This window comes from Callorhinus ursinus, unplaced genomic scaffold, assembly GCF_003265705.2.
Source record: "Callorhinus ursinus isolate GAN/ISIS: 27379988/994484 unplaced genomic scaffold, GSC_fseal_2.0 scaffold5, whole genome shotgun sequence".
NCBI classification, from domain to species: Eukaryota; Metazoa; Chordata; class Mammalia; order Carnivora; family Otariidae; genus Callorhinus; species Callorhinus ursinus.
Genome location: NW_027397067.1, coordinates 79379153 through 79403845, shown reverse-complemented (window position 1 = coordinate 79403845; position 24693 = coordinate 79379153). Strand labels below are relative to the sequence as shown.

General features: G+C 46.3%; 1 long non-coding RNA gene across 2 annotated transcripts in view; it reads right to left on the bottom strand.

The window, feature by feature from the left end:
- Positions 1 to 24408, bottom strand: part of LOC141372776 (uncharacterized) — a 48472-nt gene extending 24064 nt beyond the window's left edge. Inside the window, exons 1-2 of one of the 2 annotated variants that reach the window (XR_012378182.1) lie at positions 24075 to 24408; positions 14942 to 15034 (exon numbers count right to left, since the gene is read on the bottom strand). This is a non-coding gene — a long non-coding RNA (uncharacterized lncRNA). The remainder of the gene's footprint in view (positions 1 to 14941; positions 15035 to 24074) is intronic. The other variant, XR_012378181.1, reaches the window with a different exon arrangement.
- Positions 24409 to 24693: the final 285 nt, after the last annotated feature.

Here is a 24693-nt window from a genome sequence, read left to right as displayed (position 1 = left end):
TCTACACCCTGGCCATAATGAACCTATAATATTTCTCTATTTCATGAGGTTATACTAACTTGAAATTTTATTTGAATTTACAAAGTATTGTGATTGAGAGGCTCTGAGCAAACACTATAAATTAGGGGGAAAAAAGTCTGTTACCAAGACAAAGTTGTACCTAATTCCAGATTTACCAAGTAAATCCTACAGAGTGATTTTTTAGTTGGACTGATTAAGTGTCTTCATTTAAACTTAAGGCTTAACTTAAATGTCCACAGGAATAAGGTGCTGTTTGGGAGTAACTGCCTATAGGTCTATGAGAATTAAGACACAAGGTCTTAAAGTACTTGCCAATTAAGTGGCTTCTATTTTCATTTTTATCTATAAGGTCCTACGGTGATTGAGGATTATGGTTTTCTTGTACATAAACTAATTCCCTATTTCCAGCAATAGGATGGTGAAGTATGGCTTAATACAGTCAGCTGGAAAAGAACTATGGGATGGCCTGCAAGATCTTGTTTTTCCTGTAAGTGAATACTGATGCATAAGGTCTTAAGCTATCAGCTTTTGATTTTGACTTCCAGGTTTGTTTATACCCCATTACTATTGTGAAAAAATTTAAACATATGGAAAAGTTGAAGTTTTCTAGTGCTCCACCACTTACTCTAACATTTTGATATTTGTTTTGTTGCATATCTAATTTTTTTTACTCTATGTTGCCTAACTGAACATATTAAAGAAAACGCTTATCTTACATGCAGCAAGTTTTTTTTGATGCATTTCCGCTACAGGCCTCAGCTGCCTTTGCCCTAAATACATATTAGTTAATATGCATGCTCCAGTTCAATATTTGTTTACAAGCTTCTTCCCTTTGACATAAAAACCACTTGTGATGAGACGCACCGATCTTAAATTGTGCCATTTAGGCCATTTTGGTAAATGCCTGTACCAGTAACCCAAACCCTGATCACAAAGTCCTCACTGCCCCCAGAAATCTCCCTTTGAGTCTGCTCTCCTCCACTTTGTCCCCCCTACAGCTCAGGACACTGAAGAGCAACAGTAGAATTTACATTCTTTCTGGATCATTTATCATTTCACACAGCTTCTCTTGTTTTCACTTTCCTTTTTGTCAAGACCCTTCTGCCAATGGATTCATAGTCCTTCAATACTTCTAGCCCTTTAACCTTATAAATCTAAGGGGAGCTATTACTCCAAGGCTTGGTTGTTCCTGAGGAAGTCTGGGTCTAACAGAAGACCTGCACCCTGGAGCTTCCCTGGTCCTGGCACATCACACTACTTCAGCATGCCCTAATGTATCTTACTAGTTCAGCTAAGTCCTTTTGTAGGAATTATCTTGAAACCCTGAACTAAGACAACACAAAATGGAAACCTCTTCATAAAGCTGGACATGTGGATGGTCTTTAAGACAGTTGATATCAGTAATCATCCTGGAGTTTCTCAGACTAATAACTCCTAAGAGACTGTTCCCTAGCCAGTGCACAGACCGATCAGCTCCATCCATGAGCTCAAGCATCATCATGGATTGTAGAGGTCTCTTTAAAAGGGTCTTGCTGCCCACCTGCGGCAAGTGAGGTAACAAGCCATTTCAGCCACCAGCTCCTTCAGGGTTTGCCTCATTTGAGCCACTTTCCCCACGATCATCCCCTTCTTAGCGTTCAACGCCCAGTGACCAACAGGTGGGAGCATAGAAGACCTAGGTGTTTTGATCTAAGGTTGTTGGACTTGGATTCAAGTTCAATATTTCTTTTGCCCTGTCCTATGCCTAATAAACATCTATCCTGTCAGATGTGTTTTCCATAAGATGTTGAGAAACAAACTGAAATAGGCCAGAAATACAAGATTCAGAGAATAAGCAATGCTTGTTAGAGATAGTTGGTCATTGGCATTTTGTACCTGTTTTTGTGTAGGCAAATACAGAAGGGTCTTGTTAATGCTTCATTCTTTCATTGTTGTAAAGTGACAAAATTAATGTCGAAAGCTAGCAGTTTTACAGACTACCAACAAGTAGCAGGACCACAACTATCAGGATTCTTACCACCCCTCTCCCTCTTGGTGGCTTCTTTTGGTCAATGGCAGAAGAAATAAGACCATCCAGATCTTAACCATTGTAGCAATTCCAATTAGAGAGTTTTCCTGGGAAATGTAGTCTGTAGTTGGACTAAAGTTACTCCTACTCCTTTAATTGCCTAAGATGTAGAAACATCTGACTTAACAGATGTACAGCTGAAGCCTAACCAGAGTCCTGAAAGCGTCATCCAACTCTAATAGGAAGTTACTGGAAACAGAAGGCTTGTTAGTTCTTATAAACAGACCTAGTAGCTAGGGACCTAGGTTACGAAGGGTTGTTCATGTTGAAAACAGGTCCAGAAATCCAGCTGGGTCTGTTCTGGAGAGCCAGGTGGTTTTTCCTTTTAACCTATAGATTTGTTCTTGACCATATTTATGAAGTTCCAGCAAGAAGTGTTTGTGCTAGCTCCAATTCCTCCTTGCCCAGATAAGAAGAACCAAGTACGATGTAATTGTTCATCACAACCATGGCTAGTGAATTTAAACTAGATTTTTGGGCCTCTAGAGAGGATCATGTGTCACAAGTAGCTTTTTCTTGGGTGAGAGAAGTTACTGACCACTTTCCATTTGCATTATTCCTACCATGGGAATCCACGCTTGCATAGCATGCAAGAGGGAAGTATTGCTCTTGCCTCATTTTGGAAGTTTCTGGAAATCCTTAGGGAAGAACAGTCCACTGGAGGGGAGGTGGTTTTAAATATCTGGAAGTCTAACAATTTAACCCCAATACAGAGTTAGTATGGGGCAGGGGTGGAGTTAGTATGGGGCAGATGTAAGCCTGGTACCTGCATAGTAGTACCCGAATTGGACACATACGGTGTTGAGAGTACAAGTATGATTTATCAGACTTAGCCTAAATCTGGACACTCCAGGTAGGCAGATTGAGTGGATGATATTAATTCTTATAAGGCAAGAAGTCGTCTCTGCAATAGTCTGATTCCTTCAAACATAGCCCACTACAAGCATATATTCCTGTTGAGCTGGCTTTCGCTGATAGGGTTGGAATGAACTCAGCAGCAGTCCCAACTGTTGTAAGAGGTTTAAAACTGGAAATAGTAATAATGATGTGAGGGGAATTGAAGTGCTAGAAGGAATCTGTAGAAGGAAGTCTGCCTTCTGAAATGTTTAGAGGAGGAGCTATTACATCGGTCTGCAGATTAAGGATAAAGACAGTGGTTCCTCCACAGTGGCTTATGGCCAAAAAAAGGAGGCCCAGTGTCAAGTACCGCCTTGTTCTCTGGGGAAGTCAGGAGGGCCTTGAATGGCCTTACCACAAATTCCCCGCTAGACTCCGTTCCCGTGGAGAAGGCACCCCAGCCAAACAACCCTCCTTGTTTAGGGACCAGGCACAATTTCTGCTTATCCTTGAGTGGCAGCTTTCAGGTCCTGGCCAGCCCATGGAATAACTTGGACAAGCCAATGACATCCTCCATGGGAACCAGGGGGCACTCACACCCTTTGTCACTACAGAGCCTGCCTTTCACAACTCCTAGTTGTTTTTCACTGTTCCCCCACTTGGCCCCATGTGGTATGTGTCCTCACCTAGGCTGCATATAGGACAAACTTCTGATATCCTCTAGTCTAGTTATATCCCTGTAGAGTAGTAATTACTCACTTGCTCATCCATGGGTGAATAGGAGGTAATTAAAACAGTTCTATTCTCAGCAGTGGTCATGGTCTGAGAAAACATATCCAAGATTGCTTTGTTTTTGCTTAAGTGTCAGAAGAGGGGCATAGGAATCAGAAGGATGAAGATAAGCAAACAGAAGTGTTTAGCTGGCTGCTAGGTATTATCAAAGTACAATAGTTGGGAGTAAGGATAGGTGCTGGGGGAAATCCAAAAACCAGTGTTCTTTCATGGTCTTGAGTCTATTCCCTGTAGTCAGATTAATTTCATGGTTGTGGCTGGAAGTGGCCTGCTCCCTAAATAAGCCACCCACCAGAAGATTCTGGAAGTAGCAGAGAAGACGGTATACTGCCTAGGGACCTTGGGACATGAGCAACACCTCAGCAGAGAGTTTCCAGGGTTGTCATCTAAGCTCCTAGATGCCCTTGCCTGGACACTGGGGAGGTCTGCAGCCAGGAAATACTAAGAGGCACAGACAAGAAATAGCCCCAAGGAACAGTTCTCTCCAGCCAGAAGCCTAGGAAAGGACACCCAACAGGACAAGAATGCTTTCCTGGCACCTGCCCATTCTTGGGGTGAGAAAAAAAACAGAAAAACACAAACCTCTTCCTGACATTGAGCACTACTGCAGAATTCACAGGAAGAAGCTTCTCTTCTCTCTGCAGTGATGAGGAGGTGCCCCTCTCCCAGAGCCTGTGGGCAGCAGCACCCCTCCCCCTCCAGCTAACATGGAGGGGATGCCTGGGAAGAGTCGTAATTTGGGCAACACACATGGGATCAACAAGAACAGTTCTGCAGGTGCTTCATTGACTGAATGGACATTTGATCCACAGCTCATGAGAGTGATGTACATCCTGAACAGACAGATCGACTACCTGCTCAAATGGGAGCATAGGCTTGTTTTATAAGCCTGATTTCTCAGAGTATAGGCCAAAATTACTCCTACAGAGAGCCAGGAAAATTTCAGCTTGAAGGGAAAGAGACAAGAGATGAACACTGAGAACAGATTAGAATGATCAAAGAAGGATTGTCAGATGCTCCAATAAACAGTTATGAACACTTGAAACACGTGGAAAAAATAGAAAATCTTGAAATAGGAGACGTGCATTTCAGTTGGAGAACTTCTATTTGATTTTACCAAGTTATAACTCACTGGACGGACTCTAACAGAATGGAGAGGACAGAAGAATCCATGAACTTGAGGTAGATCAGGGTTCAGATTGGGTCAACAGAACAGCATGGCCTGTGGAACCAGGGCCCATCTTGAAATCACTGAGGTGCCCCTACTCCAGCAACATGCAGGAAATTGGGTCAGCCTTGAGCTTCTAGATTCTCTTCGCATTACTAATTCTAGTTCTACACAGAACTTCACCTCCCAGGAAGATTTGTAGAACAGGCTGGATAGGAAAGTTCCTTCAGGAGAGTTAAGACTGACTGTCCCAAGGGCACTCTAGTAAGAGCAGGATCATTGGGAAGAACATCTGCCCTGAGCTCTGGTATTCTGTGTTCTGGTCTTGGTTACAGCCCCAAAGACAAATAGATGGACTTAGTATAGCACTGTCCACCCTCCTAAGAGAAAGGACAGAACAGTGCCAGGCAGAAGAGCCAGGGAGGGAGGCCCAAGAGCCAGCCTTGAGCACTAGCCCATCTGTAGGCAAAGGCTTTCCCAAGCTGACCTAGTTCATGGAGCTGGCACCTCTGGCTAGTGAGAGGTCAGAGCCTGGCTGAGCAGGTCAGAGCTCTACTTTGTCCATGTTGAGAAGCCAGGGGAACCCTGTTTCTCAGGATGGGGTGGTGGTGCTAAGAACCTGGGTGTGCTTTGAGCACATGCAATGAGGATGCTTTAGGGAGAGGTGTGCCTCAGGGTCACTGCTGTGTTCGGTGATTTGGAACTTGTCAGGAGATCCTCTGGGGAGGGCAAGTTGCTGCCTTTGCACAAAGGTGAAGAAAGAAGTATTGCCTGGTGGGCACCTTTAGAATTGGAAGACCCAGCACATTTGGGGATACTGCTCAGATCCATGGAACAGTTTACCCTTACAGCTACTATTTTGGAGTAGGATGCTAAGCAAGAAGGCTTTGCTTCACCCAGGCCAGGATAGGAGCTGCCATGCCACATAGTCTTCATCTCAACAGATATAACATGGAAAGGTCTATGGTAGAGAGAATTGCAATACGGAGCCACCGAAAAGCCCCAGTTGGAGGATCACAACAGATTCCTGGAGAAGCAGCAGGCGTATTCCTGCTAGTTTGAAAGTCAATTCCTCGCTTGCACCTGGGTCCTGGGAGAAATATGTGCCTAGAGAGGGGTCACTAAATGCCTAGAACTTTCCAGTGACCAAACTGTCATAAGCTGGAGGTCATCTGACACAGTAGTCACAAGATTATACTGCACAGCAAGATGTCAGTACAACACAAATATTTGAGACCAAGCTAGCTCAGGTCTGGAAGACTCAAGTAAGCTTCACCAGGTTATTGTCTTGAGTCTGAGGATTATTCCTGACTATTTAATCTCCGGTCCTGATTTGAACCCTGATCATAAAGTTAATGAGGGCTTTTCTTAATTTGTGCATGACCATCAGGACTGAGCAGCTCAGCCTGACTGAAAGGAGATTGAAAACTTATGCTAGACTCCATCCTCTGTGCATATTGTGCTGGGGTCTACCACCTGGAGAGACCCATCAGTCTTCCTCAAACTTGAGGGGCTAGTAGAGGGGCATTTTGGGGATTCTGTCTTTTGACCTAGGCCAGATGCATTCTTTAGACCACCAATTTGGCCTTTTCCTGGAATCTTGGCAGTGTTGGGTGCCCATCTAGAGGCCCACCGAGAATCCAGTTTCACATGACACCAGTGGTGGTGCAAGTGCCCTAGAAGTGGAGTCTAGTCTGGTGGTAACCCTAGAGGAGGTGGCCTTTGTCCTGACTAGAATGCCCTCTTCGCCATATTGATTTGCAGACATGAACTTCCCAGCCTCAGTGCTTCCAAGTTTTTCTGGGCCTCTGGCTAAGAGATAGGGGGGTGGCTTATGGTATGAGCCAGCTTCCTCTCCCTCCAGGAGTACAGGCAGCCAGCTTCCTCTCCCTCATTCCAGAGCCACAGGCTCCCTCCCTGCACAGATGCCTTTCAGGTCACCTTTTTCCATTTCTCATTGGCTCAGCCTTCCTTGACTCCTTATTGCTAATGTCACTTGTCACCACAGACCACGTTCTCTACATAACTTTACCTTGCCTTGGTTCCCTGTAGGATCCTGCCAATGGTTTCTGGTATATGTGCACTTATAAAAATACTCTTGCCTTGATCTTGGGAATGGTATCATGGGTCTATACATGTGTCCAAACTCAATGTATACCTTAAGCATGTGTAATTTTTATATAAGATACACCTAGATAAAGCTGGGGGCAGGGAAGACCTTATTTCTGACCCTTAAGACAGCATAGGGCTTAAAAGGCACAATCCCCTTGACCTTGTCAAGGAAACCAAGGGTTCTTGCAGGAACACAGGACTTTCCTAGACAGGATGCTACCACTTCCTCTACAAAGGATTCTAGCACAGTCCTCTCCTAGTGAACACAGTATGTTAGGGTCGAAGCCCACACCACAGGCTCAGAGGGGGATCAACCAGGCCAAGTGAAAGATGGCTCTCTGCTGAATCTCCTTAATCTTTGGAGTGCTGTCATATTTGATTCTAACAAGAAACACTGGGCATTTGTGGCCAGAGTTCTTGCTCCCTGGCCGTACATCCATTTCCTTGGTTCATTGTGAGGCCCTCTGTTTGGAGTTAAGGAGGTCAGTGCTGGTGCTCCAGGACAAGATGATCTAGCATGAGAAGGGAGGAAAGGAGAAACCCTGGGGGCATGGTGTGGACCAGTTCAGGGGTTCTGAAGAATGAGCTCTTATTTCTAGAGGAGATATGCAATGAGTTCCAAGGATGAGAACCTAGGAATTCACATCTTTGGGGAAGTCAAGTTTCAAGTCAACTGGGTAATTTTAAGATAAAGTGGAGTAATTAGAGTCAAGTTATTTATGATGAATAAGAACGTTTGTATGAGAAGGGATCTAGAACTCCAGGCTCTAGACAAGCCTCAGGAGAGTCAGAAGGCAAAAAGCTGGTAAAGAGAAATCAAGATTAGGAATTTAAAGTTGTGGTGGTCAAGTAGGTAGTCTGAAGAGGTTGATAGGTCTAGTCTTTACTATTTATTGTCTGGACTTAATTTCAAATACAATGCCCCAAGACATTTGATTCTTTTGGGATTCCTGATAATCCTCTAGCAGAGCTGCCCATATCCTCAAACTCTTCTGGAGGTTTTTGTTTTGGTGCAACACAAATGTGGCTGCCCCTCTGAAAGCATCACATCTGCTTCTGAGGCCTTCTCACATCTCTAAAGTTACAGGGCTTAGACATGGGTGCAAGTTTTCTTAGCAACTCCAGAACATTCCTCATTTCTCCCTCAAACTCCACATCTAAAGCCCAAGCATCATTTTCTACCCACTTTACCAACTTGTTGCTATTATCTTCTGACCCTATAGCGACCATCCCCCCATTCACTGACAGTGTCTGCTCCTTCCTCTCCTCTTCCCTTCAGCACTGCAGATCACACATGGCTACTTCAACATACATGAAGAGCTGTATACAGAGTAGTTAGCCTCTTTGTTTGGACCTCACTGCTAAAGATCTACCTTTCTACTCCACCTAAATTCAGTCAATACCCATGGCTGCCTGTAGATGCCATCTTGAATTTTAAAGGAATTACCTTCAAATTTTGACAAATCTGATATCATCGCAGGTCCTACCCCTTTAATAGCCAGTTGTTACTTGCCAATGAACCTTTCTGAACTTCGTTTGGGTGACCATCCCCCATAATGATTTGCTTGCAAACCCTCAACTCTGTTGTGGTCTTTCTCCCTCAGTTTACTTGACATGGAAAAAAATCCTCATCCTTCGCTACTCTCTGGGTGGAGTAGAATATGGGGAAAGTTTAAGACAAGCTTTAAGAAGTTCACTTTCAACAGCTATTTGTGCTTATGGATCTCAAAAACTTATACCTAACTCAGGACTTTCTCCTCGAAAGTATTCCTCACACTGGCCTCCCTGGAGTATCCAACAGTTGTCCATTCTTCCTGCAAGAGGTTTGGTTTTTTTTTTTTTTTTTAGCCCATTCTCCCCTCCACTGCCATGCACACCCTGGACCGAGCCATGACTCCACATCTTGATTTCTACGTGTTGCTCTTAACTGGTCCCTTCCCTACCACCTATTCTCCACAACGAGAACTTTAAGGCTCTCAATGGCTCTCACTTTGGAAATGGGAATGTAGTGGTGAGCTTTACGTAGAAGACAAAGTCCTTAAAGTCTTTACATGATCTCTGCCCTAAAACCTTACTCTATACTCATTTGGCTACATTGTTTACCCCACTGACTAGGGCATGGGCTTTTTGCTGGCAGAGACATTTGTTCCCTTAGAACCACTATACGTTATTCAAATAAACTAGCATCCATAGGCTATAGGTCATATTGTTTTTCACTTAATGGTATGTTCTATACGATATTAGTGGGTTATGTTTCCACTGATAATGTACTTACTGCTCAAGTGGACCAGAAAGTAAACCAATGAGAAACACTGGTGGCTTTAGCTTTGCTGGTTTAGTGAACATGTTTTACTGGTATAGAAAAAAGTCTAACAAGTTACCTGCCCAACTGTAGTTGTTAGGGCACTGAGCTGGGTTGAGTCCCAAGAATCACACACAGCAACCCACACGTATGGGTAGGAGAAGCCCCATTCCTAGTTGAGTTGGTAGGAGGCCCCATCTTGCCAGGCTTCCTAGAGCTCCAACCCCGTCAAATAGGTGTTGACTTGCTACTCAACACAGGAGGTGGTTTTCCAGCCTTAAGAATGGATCTTCTAGGAATGGTCTATTGGGCAATTCCTGAGTAGGTACCAGTCTTAAGGGATTCTCTGAACCAGCCATAGGCTTAGGAGCCAAAGTCTTATCCCGGGGAGTGAGGTCTAGAGGAAAACGGGCTGAGTGTGAAGAGTATTGGCTGTAGCTTTCCCTACCACAGCTTCAGCCCATATCCTAGGGCCATCCCAGGCCTTAAGCTCTATAGGAGACTGTGGAAGAAGTGGGCTTTTAGAGTGCTCTACCAGGGTTTTACCTGAACAGCATAGCTCCAAGTATCCAGAGAGCTACTAATGTGTTTTCCTTGCCCATGTGGCACATTGTGGGGAGTGGAGTCCTGCTTAGGAGATGGGAGAAAGCAGAATTGCTTAGGCTCAGGTTCCTTCGGCAGTAACAGAAGCTATGCAACAATCTCATTCTCCATGGTCTGTGTTAGGACATCTGTGTATCCTTGTCTTTCAGTCTCTGTGCACCCTTTTCTCATCGGGCTGCAGGAGAGAGAACACTTGCCATTGTCTTGTTCTATAGGAGGCAGTGACATTCATGAAGAGTGAAATGGTTAGAATAGACTTATGCCCTTGATCCTCACAGGAGGTGGGGACATGTTGAGCTGGGAAGGAGGGGTGGCCTCATTTTCCTTTGAGTATCCTAGGACCCCCCACACACATACCTTTTTCTAAGCATGAAATGTAAGAATCACCCACCTCCAATAATGTATATATCTTAAGAACCAAAGACCCCTCCCCAGTCCCTAGTTGATTCACTGTAGCTAATTCAGTTGAACACCAATGTCCCCAATACTCTGAACTACCCCCAGGAGTCCATGGGCCCAAGTTTGACACTTGAGCTTTCAGAGAATAGAAACTGACAAGCTAGTGAAGGACCCACAAGTCTTGAAGTTCTGTCCAACCTCAAAGTATTGTGTCATGTGACAACACCTTACATGTTCTAGATACCCAGGATATAACTAGGACACAACTTCAGTAATTCAAAGTACTACAAAATACCACTACTGAGTCACCAGCAAGGCAGAATTATAGATCTTACTAAGCCCTGGCAAGTACCTAAAGCAGCTGAAACATTCCTATACCAACTATGCGGAGTGAAGTACCTTTTGGAAGACTATTCTAGTGTGTTCCCCTCCCCACCCCAAAACCAAGCACATAAAGCCTAGGATGCAGAGATTTTTATTTCAGAGTGCATAAATAGGAGGGTGCACTTATGTATACTAGTTCCCATATCCAACATCATGACAGCTTGGGGATGCTTCCAGTTAGTGCTACCACCTTAGTGTGTAACACTAGAGTGGATAAGTGAGAATATATTTATAATGAAATACTGTACAGCAGTGGAAGGGGACTACTGTTAGACATAGCTTAAGAATCTCAGATGAGTGTGGAAAACAGGAGTATATGGAAATAGAGTCATAGTATGTAAAGGTTCAAGACCAACCATTTTTTTTTTTTCCACTTCTATCACTGTTGATTAATTTTGCCTTTGATAAGGATCAGAGGCAGCACAAGGAAAGCATCTGGTTTTTTGGTAATGTACTTCATCTTCCTGGGTCATGATTCCCCGCAGATGTTCACTAACATTTTGCTAATGCAGTAAAGTAAGATTAGGAGAACATTGAAAAGGACAAAATTCAGACTGGTGAATTCAGAGAGTCCAAATTTTGTAAGTTTGTCTCGCAATGTTTTTGCCCAATTCCCTGTAATTGGGGTCTTTATGATGGGGTCCTAGAGAATATGGCTGGAGACCCAGACTTCCCTATGACCAGCAGGTTCACTATGGAAAGCACCCTCGGCTGGGCTGGCCTCAAGTGTGGGATTTTTTTTTTTTTTTTTTTTACTAGCACTGGGGTTTTTTTTGTTTTAATGTTCAATTATCCAGCATCTTAAGGCTGCCAGAGCAACTGTATTTTGCAGTGGATTCCTTAGCACCACACACTTGTTTTTATCAGCTTGAAGGAAGACTTGACCAGTTGTCTGGGAACAGTGGTCTTGTTCTCTGGCTACTGATTTGCTGAAATCTAGTAGTCTTCGGCAATATTGGGAGCTCAAGAAATTGTTGCTAGCTGAAATAAAAACAGTAAAGACATCCTGTGTGGCCACATAGCCAGCCAGTCCTATTGATGTGATGGGACATTGTTTCCTGGACTCTGCTTTGGACACCCACACTGAACCAAGGAGCAACAATGACGACTTACGCTCTACTTATCTCATCAGGCCTGGTGAGCATACTTCCTCAGGTCCTGAAGGCCCTGCAGGAGGGAACTTCAAGTTGTTCCCTCTTTAAGGTCTGCTGGAGCTTGGAGGATAGAGAACTCTACCCATGGCCCCCCATCCCAGTTATAGTCAGCAGGTTGCTCTCACCCCTGCTCCCAGTCCATGCAAGACCTAGGTCCTGTCCACCATTCTGTTCAACTCTGCTACCTTTACACCCATCCTATAAAGCAGACTCCAAGATCCCAGTTTTATCTCTGGCACACACTTCCTTACCCCCTTTCTCAGCCCCTTGTGTCATGTACTTTATCTAAGGCTTTAAGTCTCTGCTCATCCCATGGATCATGGTAACAGTGAAGGAGTCCCATGGCAGGTCTGTATGGGCCAGAGTCTTGTCACACACTAATGAGCTCAGAGGAAGTTCAACCAAGGCCCCCCTCAACATATTAAGTTTGCTTTGGGGAAAAAAAAAAAAAAAAGACTCCATATTCTTAGGGCAGTATACAATTCAGTATGATACTATGATGGTAGATAGGTCATGTGTTTGTCTAAGCCCATAATATACACCAAGGATTAGCCCTAATATTAACTATGGGCCTTGGAGGAGGATGGGTCCATGAAGGTTCATTGGACAAGGGTACCATCTGGTGGGAGAGGTTCATAACGAGGGAGGCTGTGTGTGAGGCAAGGGCATATATGAGAAATCTCTCAAGTTTCCCTTCAGATTTCTGTGAACTAGAATGGCTCTTAAGGTTAAAGATAAAAAGCAACACCCAGACTGGCCCCAAACTATACTCCCAGAACCGGGCATCTGGAAGGACCTATCAAACTTTCACAGGACAGGCTTCACAGCATTTTGTAGACTAGTCTTATTCAACCTATATTGGTCACTTCAGTAGACGGTTCTTGGGACAGAATGTTAGACAAGTGTCCTGAGCCAGAATTGCCTTAATGTCAAGTCATACAGGATACCACCATCTTCAGTTTTGATCAAAGGTAGTGCCAGACCCGCGCTCTACTATCCAGCCATTCAACCAGGTGAGGCCCAGAACTGAAGGCCCCCGCCCTTATGTGCTCTGTGCCAACTTCCTCCTTGATGAGTTATCAGTCCTTTGACAGGTAGCCACCAAGCCATCCCCTAGCCTGACCCATATACTGGGTACGTAAGCAAAGCCTGACAGACTAAGGCATCCAGACATCGAAGATGGGATCTCTTCCGGTGACAAGAGTTAGCTTTTTCTAAAACAATGTGGCAGTAGTTCTAGAGAGTCCACCTGTTTGGCCAAAATAGCATTAAGGTCCTTGGTCAGATAGTCCCTTGTTAAAGTTAAGTTTTTTGCAGGAAGGACGTTGGAAAAGTTTCAGTAGCAAAGGTGGTATTCAGGAAGATCCACTGCAGAACATCCGGGTACCACTGAAGGGGCACTGCCAGCCGCCATTCTTGACAGGTGGAGCTTTACAACTATAGACAAGATGCCAAGGTAGTGCTTTCCTGGCACCAAAAATCCTGGCTTCTACTCCAATCTCAGGTTTCAGTTTTAAGTACTTCGTTTGGGTACACCCAGCTTTAAAAAAAGAAAGTGTTATAGCCAAGAAGCTAGCAGATCAAAGACTGCCATCCTTACAAGTCAGTATTCATGAGCGAGAGTACCACTTGCCAAGCTTGTTCATCTAGTACAAGTCACCACAGGCTTAAGTTCATACATGGGCTTAGCTTTCCTCAACCCCCTGATCTCATTCCCAGGGCCCTCAGTCAGACATGGATTTCAGAGGGTTTGCAGAAAGGGATGGTGAGCCCATTAGGAGCTGCCATTGCACTTAGTAGTCATGGTAGCAGCACCACCGCCCGATTTAGAACCCAACCGAAGGAAACAACAGCTCTCTTAGCCCCTTCTCACTGTAACTTCAGGATAGCTGCATAAATCCGAGATCCCAACAAAACCATCAGTGCAAGGACGTTGGAAACCGAGGAAGTGTCATTTTACACTCCTTCCAAACATCAGAGTGGGATGGGGAATTGTGGAGATGTACCTGCTTTAGGGGAAATGGCGACTTCCACACAGAACAACCCACATTTGGGGCACTTAGAAGACTCTAGTAGGGATAGGTAGTATTTGAAGGTGTGGGGAGGCAGCTCAGAAGAGCTCCACTAGAGGAGAGCAGAGGGGGAAATAAGCACATAGAGGTTAGTTGAAGTCAAAGTCTCAAGACCAAATCCAGAGCAGGAGCAATAGGGACCAAAGAACAGCTCGCAAAGGAGACATGAATACCTAGAAACTGGTCAACCTCTGGACCAGGCTGCACCTGGGCTAGAGCCCCTTTAGACCAAGTCTTCATGGCAGATCTAGAAGAGGAGATTGGAATCTGATTGGAACATTCAGAACCCAGAAATTTGGGAACATCTTACAAATCAAGCTAAGTCACTAGTATTAGTGGTTTTCAGGATAGAGATCCTGGTTTGGTGAGAAGATGCAAGTCTAGGAGGAGTTGAAAGACTTCCAGAAGATGGCGGGGGTGGAGAAAAATCCTGGAGAATGGATAGAAGATACATTCCTCCAGGACAGAGAACCGCAGTGAGTGACAGATCCCCAATATGCCTTCCGCAACTGAGAAGTCAGCCTCGAGGAGCCAGGAGAACCACAGAGGTGTCGGCAAACAGATGGTGTGTCCTAGCAAGGGTCCTGGAACTCCCAGGTAGGCAACCAAGGGATAAGTGTTCATCCAACCCAGAAAGCCACGCTTTGGAGGGCCAGGTACAGGAAAGGTTTCCAAGCTCACCATGACCTGTGTAACTCGAAGTCCTGTCAACAACATTGGACAGCTTTCCCTAGGCACACTGGTACAAAGGCCCCGATGAATCTCTGGCGGCTAAGAGAATTCAGGAAGATACTAATAAGGAAAGAAGAGCCAAGATTTGTCTGGGTGCCTGGGGTAGAAGCCCTGGCTCCCCCAGGAGCCCTGAGACCTCAGAGCCTTGAGGACCATAAGTACATAGACTTATCCAGATTTTACCTCTGGAGGACAGTGAAGCCCAGGTATATAGAAGTGTCCAGCCCTCCATTCACAGGCAATGACACAAAGTTTAGGGTAGGAGGAACCAGCCCCGTTCTGCCAGTTCTACCCCACGCTCTTACTTTAGGCAGGTTGCCTATGGTGAAGATAATCATTCCATGCTTCTAATCTTTCTGGTGATTTCAGATGAGGACCTGGTTCTCGATTCTGAAAGAGAAATATACATTCCATTTGTATTAGGGGGGGCATGGGCTCGAACTTTGACAACTACAAGGTTATATCAGAAAGTTTAAACCTTCTTGCTCTCCCCCCCACCACTCCCCACCATAGAATTTTCAGAGCTCTTGAGTGACTGATGTATAGATTCTGCTTTTGGCTCATTCAGGTTGAGCAATCTCACTTCATAGCAATATTGTTAGTCCCCTTGCTCTTAAAAAGTTAAGGCCACCCGTGATTCTTAATAGAAGTCAAGAGTGATACCTTGCCAGCCATGCTGGGGATGGAGGAATCCCTCAGAACTGGTGGGTCTGCTAAGTGCTTTCCTGATCTTATTTTCCCCCATTTTTAGAACTTTTCATCACGGTCAATGCTGCACGATTTTGGCAGTACTTTTGGCCCCATTAGTGTGACCACCTCCCTCGGAGGACTCTTATGTTGGGGTCTACTCTCCTTGGACTCAATTCTCAGTAAAAGCATGCATATCCTGGGAAATGGTTTATTCCCCCTGACCACTTGGCTATAGGGAGTTTGGTTTCCATACAGTCTTAAGAACGGGGTACTTTAACCCCCTCCCAAGATTGGGATAGCAGTCCATCTGAAAGTTCCTGATCGGCACTTGTGAAGTAGTCTGGAAAAACAAACCAAACCAAACCTTGCAGTTCACATCCCCCTGAAATATGGCCTGACCTGGAACAATCCTTTCTTCTGGTTTCCTTGCCCCACCTGCCTGCAAGAAGGTCCCATTCTGTACAACTCAGTATTGTTCTACTTGTATGGATTGCTGCTGATTCATGAATGACTTAAAGCCAATTAGATCAAGAGACAAAGACAAACTGGGGTACTTTACTCTCAACTAACAGCTCATTTAGAAAGAGCCAGCTCCAGAAGTCAGCTGTTAGAAGGTTCAACAAAGATCCTTTCATTCCTTTTGAAGCATTGCCCTGATCCAACACCCATTGCAAAAGGTGTGCTCCAGTTCTACACAGGAGGGCCCTACGCTCACGAAGAGAGTCGTTTTCAGAGCTGTCCTGGGATGGCACTGGAGGTCTACTGGGCTCACGTTCATTTTTGCTGACTTGAAAGTGAGACTCAAGGGAAGGTATAGTCACATCCTCCAAAAATCCAGCCACAGGGATACACTTCAAAGGAGGCCACATCATCTGGGACCCAAACTGAAGGCCCATAGGGACATTCTACTCATTTAAGTAGATCTTGATTCACTATCTTCTGAAGCATGGTTGGTACTAATATTGTATGTGGCCAGATTTGTCAGACTATCACACATCAAGCCTTCATGCCATGGCAGGAAGACGGGCTCTAAGCCTGATCTCGGGATCCTGGTTTTGGAGAGAAGGATGTGGATGTGGTTGCTCTCAAATGGAGAGCACCCAGGATTCAGAGCTCTTGTTATTTTTGTGTACTTCAAGCAGGCAGTTACCTACCCATCATACATGTTGGTCACCAAGGTGCAAGTTACTCCAAGTTCAGTTTAGTCAACACCTGTAGCTTCATACCACTGTTGTATTTGTTGTGCACATTATGGGAATACTAATTCTCAAATCAGGAATCTAGGAGAGCTCCCCACCTCCCTCCTTCTCCCAAGGGGTTAATGCCAAGACAGAGCCCGGCTCATTAGCAGCCTGTGTCCCTAACTATGGCCAACCTCATTAGACAAGGACCAATACCGACAGCAGGATCTGGTAGCATGTAACTGACAGGCATCGTACTCACAGCTCACCAATAGCTTAGGAGTGGCAAGGACAAACCCTGTAGAGCTCCAAGTTCAGGGTTCTCCACTTGGCTTCAAACTCCGTTGCCAACCTCTAACCACACCTGTCACACAGAACAAGGATGCTCTTATCTGGAGGCTTATTCCATAGGCCCTAGCCCTCTGATGGAGCTTTCTTGCAGAACTAGACCAGACCAGCAGTTGCTAACTTTTCTGCAACTATTCGCTTTGTATTTCTTGCTGCACCATAATCCCAGCCCAGGGTCCAACACTTGGTATTAACTTTTGCTAATTTTTACCGCTTGATTTCAGTAGAGACTTTCCCTCTCCAAAAGGAATTATCAGCTACTAGGGCTATACTCAAGTTCAGAACTGTTGAGCCAGAGGAACATAACTCCTAGGAGTCCTTGAGCTCTTAGAATAGCAGTCTGAACCCCCCTCCCCCCGCCACCACACACACACGACCAGACATAAACCATAGGTAAGGGAAAGAAACCTGAAACAATGGAGCCTGAAACTTCAGGCAAACCCACGTCTAAGGGGGCTGCCCTGAGTGCAGGGGGGTCTGAGCCACGTCTAAGGGGGCTGCCCCGAGTGCAAACTTGCTCAGTCCAGGCTACTCGGCTCCTGTTTGGATTCCAATTTGGGGCCTTCAGAACCTTACCAGGAGCATAGTCTAGCTAGGGTTCGTTCCCCTGGAGCTGGATAGGATGGATTCCTCTTGAAAGCAGCCACCATCCCCAGAACTTGGCATAGTTCAGGGCAGCTCCCAGTGCCTTAGAGGTCCTCAGCAAAACCCGTGTACCTATGAGCTCTGGAAAGCCCTCAGTTGGAATGCTCCGAGTATTCTTATGGACCGGACAGAAGACCTAATGCCCAAATACCTTGTAAAAGGTTTTCTCTTGCTGGGGAAGACAGCCACAGAAAACTCTACATCTGAGCCTGTACAGGCATCCTTTGTGCTATTGCACTTTTAAAAACACAAACTGAAGGTTTGTGGCAACCTTGCACGGAGCAAGTCCATCTGTACATTCCTCCCTCCCCGTTTACTGTCTCTATTACACTTCGGTAGTTCACAACATCTCAGACTTCATTATTCTATTTGTTATGGTGATCTGTGATCAGGGATCTTTGAGGTTATAACTGCAATGGTTTCAGGGCACCACGAACCACAACCATAAGACCACAGATTTAACGGATAGGTGGGTTTGGACTACTCCCATCTGGCCTGCTCTTCAGGTCTGACACACTATTGAAATTAAACCAGTTAATCTACAATGGTCTCGAAGTGAGATGGGCCCCTTCCTTCCACTTGAACACAACTAAGCTTAGTGAAGGAGGGATATTGAAAGCCGATAGGCCAAAAGCTAGGCCTCGTGACAGTTAACCAAGTTGTGAATGCAAAGGGAAAGTTCTTAAAGGAAATTAGAAGTGCTGCTCTGGTGAACACAGCCAAGCAGCCTTATGGATATGGAGAAAGTGAGCGGTCCATTTGGAGGGTCAAGCCAGGCACAACATTCCATCAAGCCAAAGCTTAATCTAGAGCAAGGCCCTAACTAATTCTGTGAGGGCAGAGGGACATGGGGAAGCTGAAGTTTGAAGCTGGCAGAAGTCAGTTCCTGAGGTTCAAAAACTGCCTCCATAACGGAAGTATAAGTTGATACAGCAAATTACTAAGATCTAGATAAGATAGTGAAGACTTTATAACAAGAACAGCCTTGTATTGCAAGATGATGCCATCTAGGACTTCTATTAGATTGAAGTTTGAAGCCAGGAATTTTGAGGAGAGCTGCCTCTCGTTAGGGGCAAATGCAGCGGGTGACCAAGTTGAAGCCAATGCTCATTGACCATTCCAAAAATCCTAGGGCCCTTAGGAATTAGGCTAGATCTACTCTGCCTGTGCTCCATCAGTGGAGCAACAAAGCCTGGATAACTTAACATGGTTTACGGAGTAGTTCAAGGTTACTGTTGAGAGCTGCTGCTCAAAGATCTAATTAACTCACTGAATGCACAGGATCACCCAAGAACTGATGAAGACCTACAGCGAGATTAAGGTGTTCCTGCCTTCTAACAGCTTTTCTGCAGCCTACAGATCAGGGAGTAATTTGGGCTTTCAAGTCTTATTTAGGAAATACATTTTGTAAGGATATAGCTTCCATAGACAGGGAGTCCTTGGATGTATCTGGGCAGAGCAAGTTGAAAGCCTTCTGGGAAAGGATTCACTGCTCTAGAGGCCATTAAGAGCATTCATGATTCATGGGAAGAGGTTGAAATGTCAACATTAACGGTTCGGAAGAAGGGGATGCAGTGGATGGAGGGGCTCAGGACGTCAGTGGAGGACATCCCCGCAGATGTGGTGCAGAGAGCAGGAGAACCAGAATCTGAAGGGGAGCCGAAACCGGGACCGCACTGCCGCGATCTCGGGCTAGAACTAACAGATGCGGAGGTGCCGCTCGGGGCGGAACAAAGAATGTGCTTTCCTGAGATGGAAGCTGCGCCTGGAGAGGATGCCGTGAAGACTGCCGGGAGACCAGTTTAGAATATTCTGTAAGCCTAAGTTGATAAGGCAGCAACAGGGTTTGAGAGGACCCCAGTTTTGAAAGTTCTGTGGATAAAATGCTATCGAACAGCATTACATAGCTATAGAGAAGTCGTTGGGGGAAGAGTCAAGGGGGAAAACTTCAATTGTTGTCTTAACTTGCCACCACCCGGATCAGTCAGCAGCTGTCAGCACTGGGGCGGACCGTCCACCAGCAGTGAGGTATGGACTCACTGAAAGCTCAGATGAAGTTTAGCATCTTTAGGGATTATTCAGTTCAGGTATGTATCTTAAGGCCATGCTGTTGCACTTAATAGACTACAGTATAGCATAAACACAACTTATGTGCATTGAGAAACCAAGAAGTTCATCTGACCACTTTATTGTGGTGGTCTGGAAGAACCCGCAGTATCTGAAGCATGCCTGTACGAACAGACCTCTCATCTAGGAAAACAAGCTTTACCTCCCCTGGAGGCTAAGGAGTCTGTACACCAAGCACCTGGAGCCTCCCAAGGTCCATCACAGGGACCACCTGGGCTCACCCGCCCTTCGTAGGATGAAATCTAAATGGCCTCAGCTCACACCTCATAGGACAATGTAAGTTGCTAGGTGCACAGGACCTGTTTCAGTGAACAGCCTCAACACGTGCACTGTACGTACATTTGATTGTAGCAGGAGTGGAGGGTGTGGCATGGCGAGAATATAAAAGTTACAGACTGATACAGAGACTAGACCAGCTAACTTCTACTCCTCGTTTCCTAAGGCAATGTTAATGCCATACCAACAACAAAGGCTCTTAGGGGCTCAGCTTTGCTGTCTTCATTGTTCCTTTAAGTAGACTCCCACGTGGTCCCCCACCCACCCACCCACCTCCTATGTGGAAGGGAGGACTTTTGACGGGCAAGATGCTAAGGACAATTTTTCTCAGCAGTGATGGATCGAGGGAACGACAGCTTGGACACACTAGAGCAGAAAGCCAGGCTGAGAGCGAGGCAGGAGGATCTGTAGTGGCTTCCCCTAAGCTCATAGGGGAGGGACCGCAGTGTTTTCTGCACCATAAGGGGGACTTAAAGACGTAGCAATATTTATAGCAGGACAGCATAAAGCTAGGCAACGCTCCATGTCATTTCGCTCAGAGCTGTAGGCTTACAGACGCTTCCGAATCCTCTGCGTTTCCCCATTTCCCACAAGGAACGCCAACATCACCTGCATTTAGAACAAGCTGCATCTGCTGGCCGCTCGTGGCAGTGCTGGGGGCTGCCTCGCGCAATCCAGCTAGCATCCCACTTCCAGCTGGAGGCCTACTCCACCGCCCACAGAAGTGGTGCAGCTGGCGTCCCCCGACTTCGGGTCTACTCCACGTTGAAGTGGGGTCCGCGAAAGCCTCAGGAGCTATTCCCTACTCCCGGTTTTGCAAGTGAAGGCTCCAAAGCAATTAAGAAAGCCTAGGTTCATGGTGGTAGGAAGGAGTCAGGCTACAACTAGACTCACGTGGCTGCTTATGAAATAAGCGCCAATGAATTGAATGGAACTGGGTCCAAATTCCTTTTCCAACAGGGACTTGGCGGTGCTTTGAGAAAGCCCCAGCTGACAAGATTTTTCCCCTCCTCTCCAAGGTAGGGGATTAGAGGTTCTGCTGGGTAAAGTGTGCAACCAGGTCATCAGGAAAGGTGGGAACTAGCATCAGGGTCACCTCCCCTTGGGGGCATGAATGCTGACTAGAGAAGAACTGGCAAAGAATGTTGAGCCCCTGCCAGTTTGGTGGGGGTGGGGGGAGGTTTGGTGCATTTTAGGTCATGCCACACCCAGTCTTAACGCAGGAATGACTTTTAAGCTTTACAAGGAAGGTTACATTCTGTAGCTCTTTGCTAGTGAACTGGTGCCTGGAGAGCACTTTAGGGACAGAAGTAGAGGTCCCCACACTTCATAAGTTAGGGAGAGATGGTCTTAAGGTTTTCTGGGGGGACAGTTACAGCCAAGAATTACCCCCCACTACTGCTCATTCCAGGACTAGGCTGTCTGACGAAGTATTAGAGAGGTCTGAGGAAAAGAGCCTATTTTAGTCACCGCCCAGAAAAGGAACCAGCTTCCTGAATCTCAGGCAAAACTGTGGCAAAATCCTTGCACATCTCCTTGCTGCTGAGCACCTTACTCGGGTGCTGGGTGGATCCAGCACAAGCAGGGACCAGGAGTCTTGACCCTCATGAACTCAGATCCCAGAAGCCACGTAGACCTCCAGGACCCCGGGGAGGGGGACGCCTAAGAGAACTGTCTGGTGCCTTAAGTGAGCGGCCAGTCCTGTTGCTCAAAGGAAGCAGCTAGAATGTAAGAATTCGGCAGCTGACAGCGCATCGGCTCAAGTTCATCTACGTGGTGCCGCACCACGGCTAGCTCTCCTCTCGGAGCCCGTTAATAACCCAGCTCATGAAACACCGGCACGAAGGGCCAGAGACTGCTGGGCCACAGACCCCAGGCTTCCCAACGTCTGATTCAGAGGCTTTGCGGGGCCCTGCCTAGGGTTCTCCCACCAAGACTGATTTCCATAAAACGGGGGTGGCCTTTGAAAGCCTGCTCTAGGATTCCCCCCGAGGTTGGGCCCACAAGGGGTGGCCCAAAAACAGGGTCCTTGCCCTGCTCTGGTAGATGAAAGAACCCAAGCTTTACTCTAGCATTCTCAGCCAGGGACATGCTCCTGGGGCCCTCTCCGGAGGGAGGGAAGGAAAGACCTCAGATGTGGAGGTGCGCTAAAACAGGCTTTTGTGGGCTGGAGCCTCCTTAGGTTTTAGCAGGCTGAGAAAAAGAGAAGACAGCAGCTTCCTCAGGAGGAAGGAACCCAGAAGAAAGAGCTAACCTTGCCAGCTTGAAAGCAAATGCACAGCAAACCACCCCCCCCCCCCGTCAGAGGGCTTATTTGGGCAGCGTGTGTGGGACCACCGGAGGCTGACCGCCCAGGGCAGGGCCGACAGCTCCTACTAGCCAACCTGCCTCTTTATAAGCCTGCTTCCTCCCCACCCCCCCGTTAGCCGGGAAGATAGCCACCTGCGTCAGCAGCCGCTCACCTGCCCTGCCCCCGCCAGCCTCCTGCTGGATTTTGGGAGCTGTCAAGGGGCAGCTGGGGTCTTCGGGGTCTTCAGGGTCTTCAGGGTCTTCAGGGTCTTCAGGGTCAGAGCCGTGAACACTGCTGAGCAGGGCAGAGGGGAGAGGCTTGCAACCGTTCTCTGGGTCTCCGCTTACAGTGAGCGAGAAAACCACTCATGGGAGGTCCTCCCTGGCCTTGGGACAGTCGTCGGGAGAGGGGGCCATTTTTCTTGGAGAGCTGAGGGTTCAGGTGGGGCAACCAGCACATCCCTGTCTGCCTCTGACTGTCCCAGTTTTAGCACTGGAGTGCTAAAGAGTGCTAGGAGACCCCCTGGTCCTAGTCCGGGGCAAACTGGAGGTTGGCCACCCTCGTAGAGGAAGATACAGTGACTTTGCCGGGTCTCTGGCCTCCCGCAGCTGGTGGGGCTGGGGCTGGGAGCTGTAAGGGAACACTTTGCTTTATTTAAATGCCCTTAAGTGTTTCTAAGCCACTTAGATTTACAAATCACCCTAAACATATTCCAACTCTGCCTATTTAAAGACCCGAAGCATTTCCTATACTCTCAATTCAAATTGTTTTAATTTGGGGGTAGAAAAGCTGAGACTTTTGCGAGATTTGTTAAATGTGTACCTCTGTGTCTTAGTTATGAACAAGCTCACCAGGTGTGTGGAGACTTTTTTTTTTTTACAAGTTTGGTTATCCCCTATTTGAGGAGTTAAATGTCAGGTTTTAACTGTTAGGACCCATAAAAGATGGTAAGTCGTTCCAAAGGTGAAGACCGCACAAACAGAATGTACACGGTTAGAGTTAAGAATCTGGAATCTAATCTAAGCACTCTACAGTGGTTGTAGGTTTATTTCATTTTATTTGTCCTCAGGACTGGTCAATCCAGTGAGTTCAATGAATTACAGTTTTGGGTTCAGTGACCCGCTTTGGTGTTAAAGCATCTTGAAACTATTTCATTTAATAGTGCTTACTTTGATACACGTGTTGATGATTTTAGCTAACACATTTTAAAGTTAATACATAGACATTTGTTAAATTGTCTATGTGTAGTTTAAATAAAAATATTTCCGTATAAATAGCATAAGGTGTTTGTAAACCTTTAGTCTCCACCGTAGGGGCCTTTAGTTCACTTTCAAGTCACTTCACGAGATTCTCATCTCTAGAGAGGACTACCAAGCACTCCAAATACCTCATCTGTTTCTAAGGGACATTAGAAGTAACTTCTCTTCAGCACAATGAGCAATGGCCAAGCCATGTGGCTGGCTTGAAATAGTGTGTGGATGCCACCACCCTTGGATGAACGGGGTCTAGGGACCTCAGGACGGAGCAGCCCATCAGCCCAGCATCTTCCCTGTACCCTGTGGGGAGAGCAATTTGTGGGGCTGAGTTCTTCCTCCTCGGCCTCTCTGCTTTCATGGAGGTCTCAAATCCCCTGAAGAGATGAAAAGCTTGGCCCATCCTGCCTTAAGATATTGCATTTGCTCACAGTGAAATTTTCACGCTGTCTTTGGAACTCTCGGGGACAAAGTATAGGGAACTCTCCAAACTTACAAAAGTAGAGCATAGAGCTGTTTAGTACTGATTGCTAATGCACGCTTGCCTCTTTGTCAGAATGGGCTCTAAGCCTCATCCTTGTGACACTATCTGGTGGTGGGTTGTGGGGGAGGGGACATACCTCGCACCTGCCACCATGGCCTGATTATTCCTTTAGAAACAGCAACAAATAATAATCGTGGCAGTTGTGGACTGGTCAGATTGCTTGAAGGCATTTTGCAAAAGCATTTTTAAAGTCGTATTCCTCTTTGCCACACACCTGGATGACTTGCTCTACTCATTTGCAAAAGAGCTACTTTCTGCAGATGGTTCTTTGTGCCTTGGACTAGGGGTGATTTAATTCCCGCGTTCACAGAATGAATAAGTAGTGAGCCCAGCGGTGTCTGGCTAGGGCATCTCCCCGTCTTGAAACTCCTATCCCACCCATGTGTCCAGCACTTCCTAAGTGCTGGGAAAGGATATCCCCATGGTGAATAGAAGTGAGGATAATCACTACCAACCTCTGTGTTCATGGAACTTCCAGTTTAGTGGGAGGAGGTAGATAATAAGCAATGATTTCCTTTCTCGCTCGTGGGATGGAGACTGTGCTGCAGAGATGAACAGTACGGAGCAGGTCAGTGGGGGTGGGGGGTGCACAGTGCAATTTAAAAATCAGGTCAGAGGTAGAATTAAGTGAAGGTGAAAGGCCTAGGCCCTGCATCCATTTAGGGGAGAATCATTTAATCGGGGGGACTATTTGT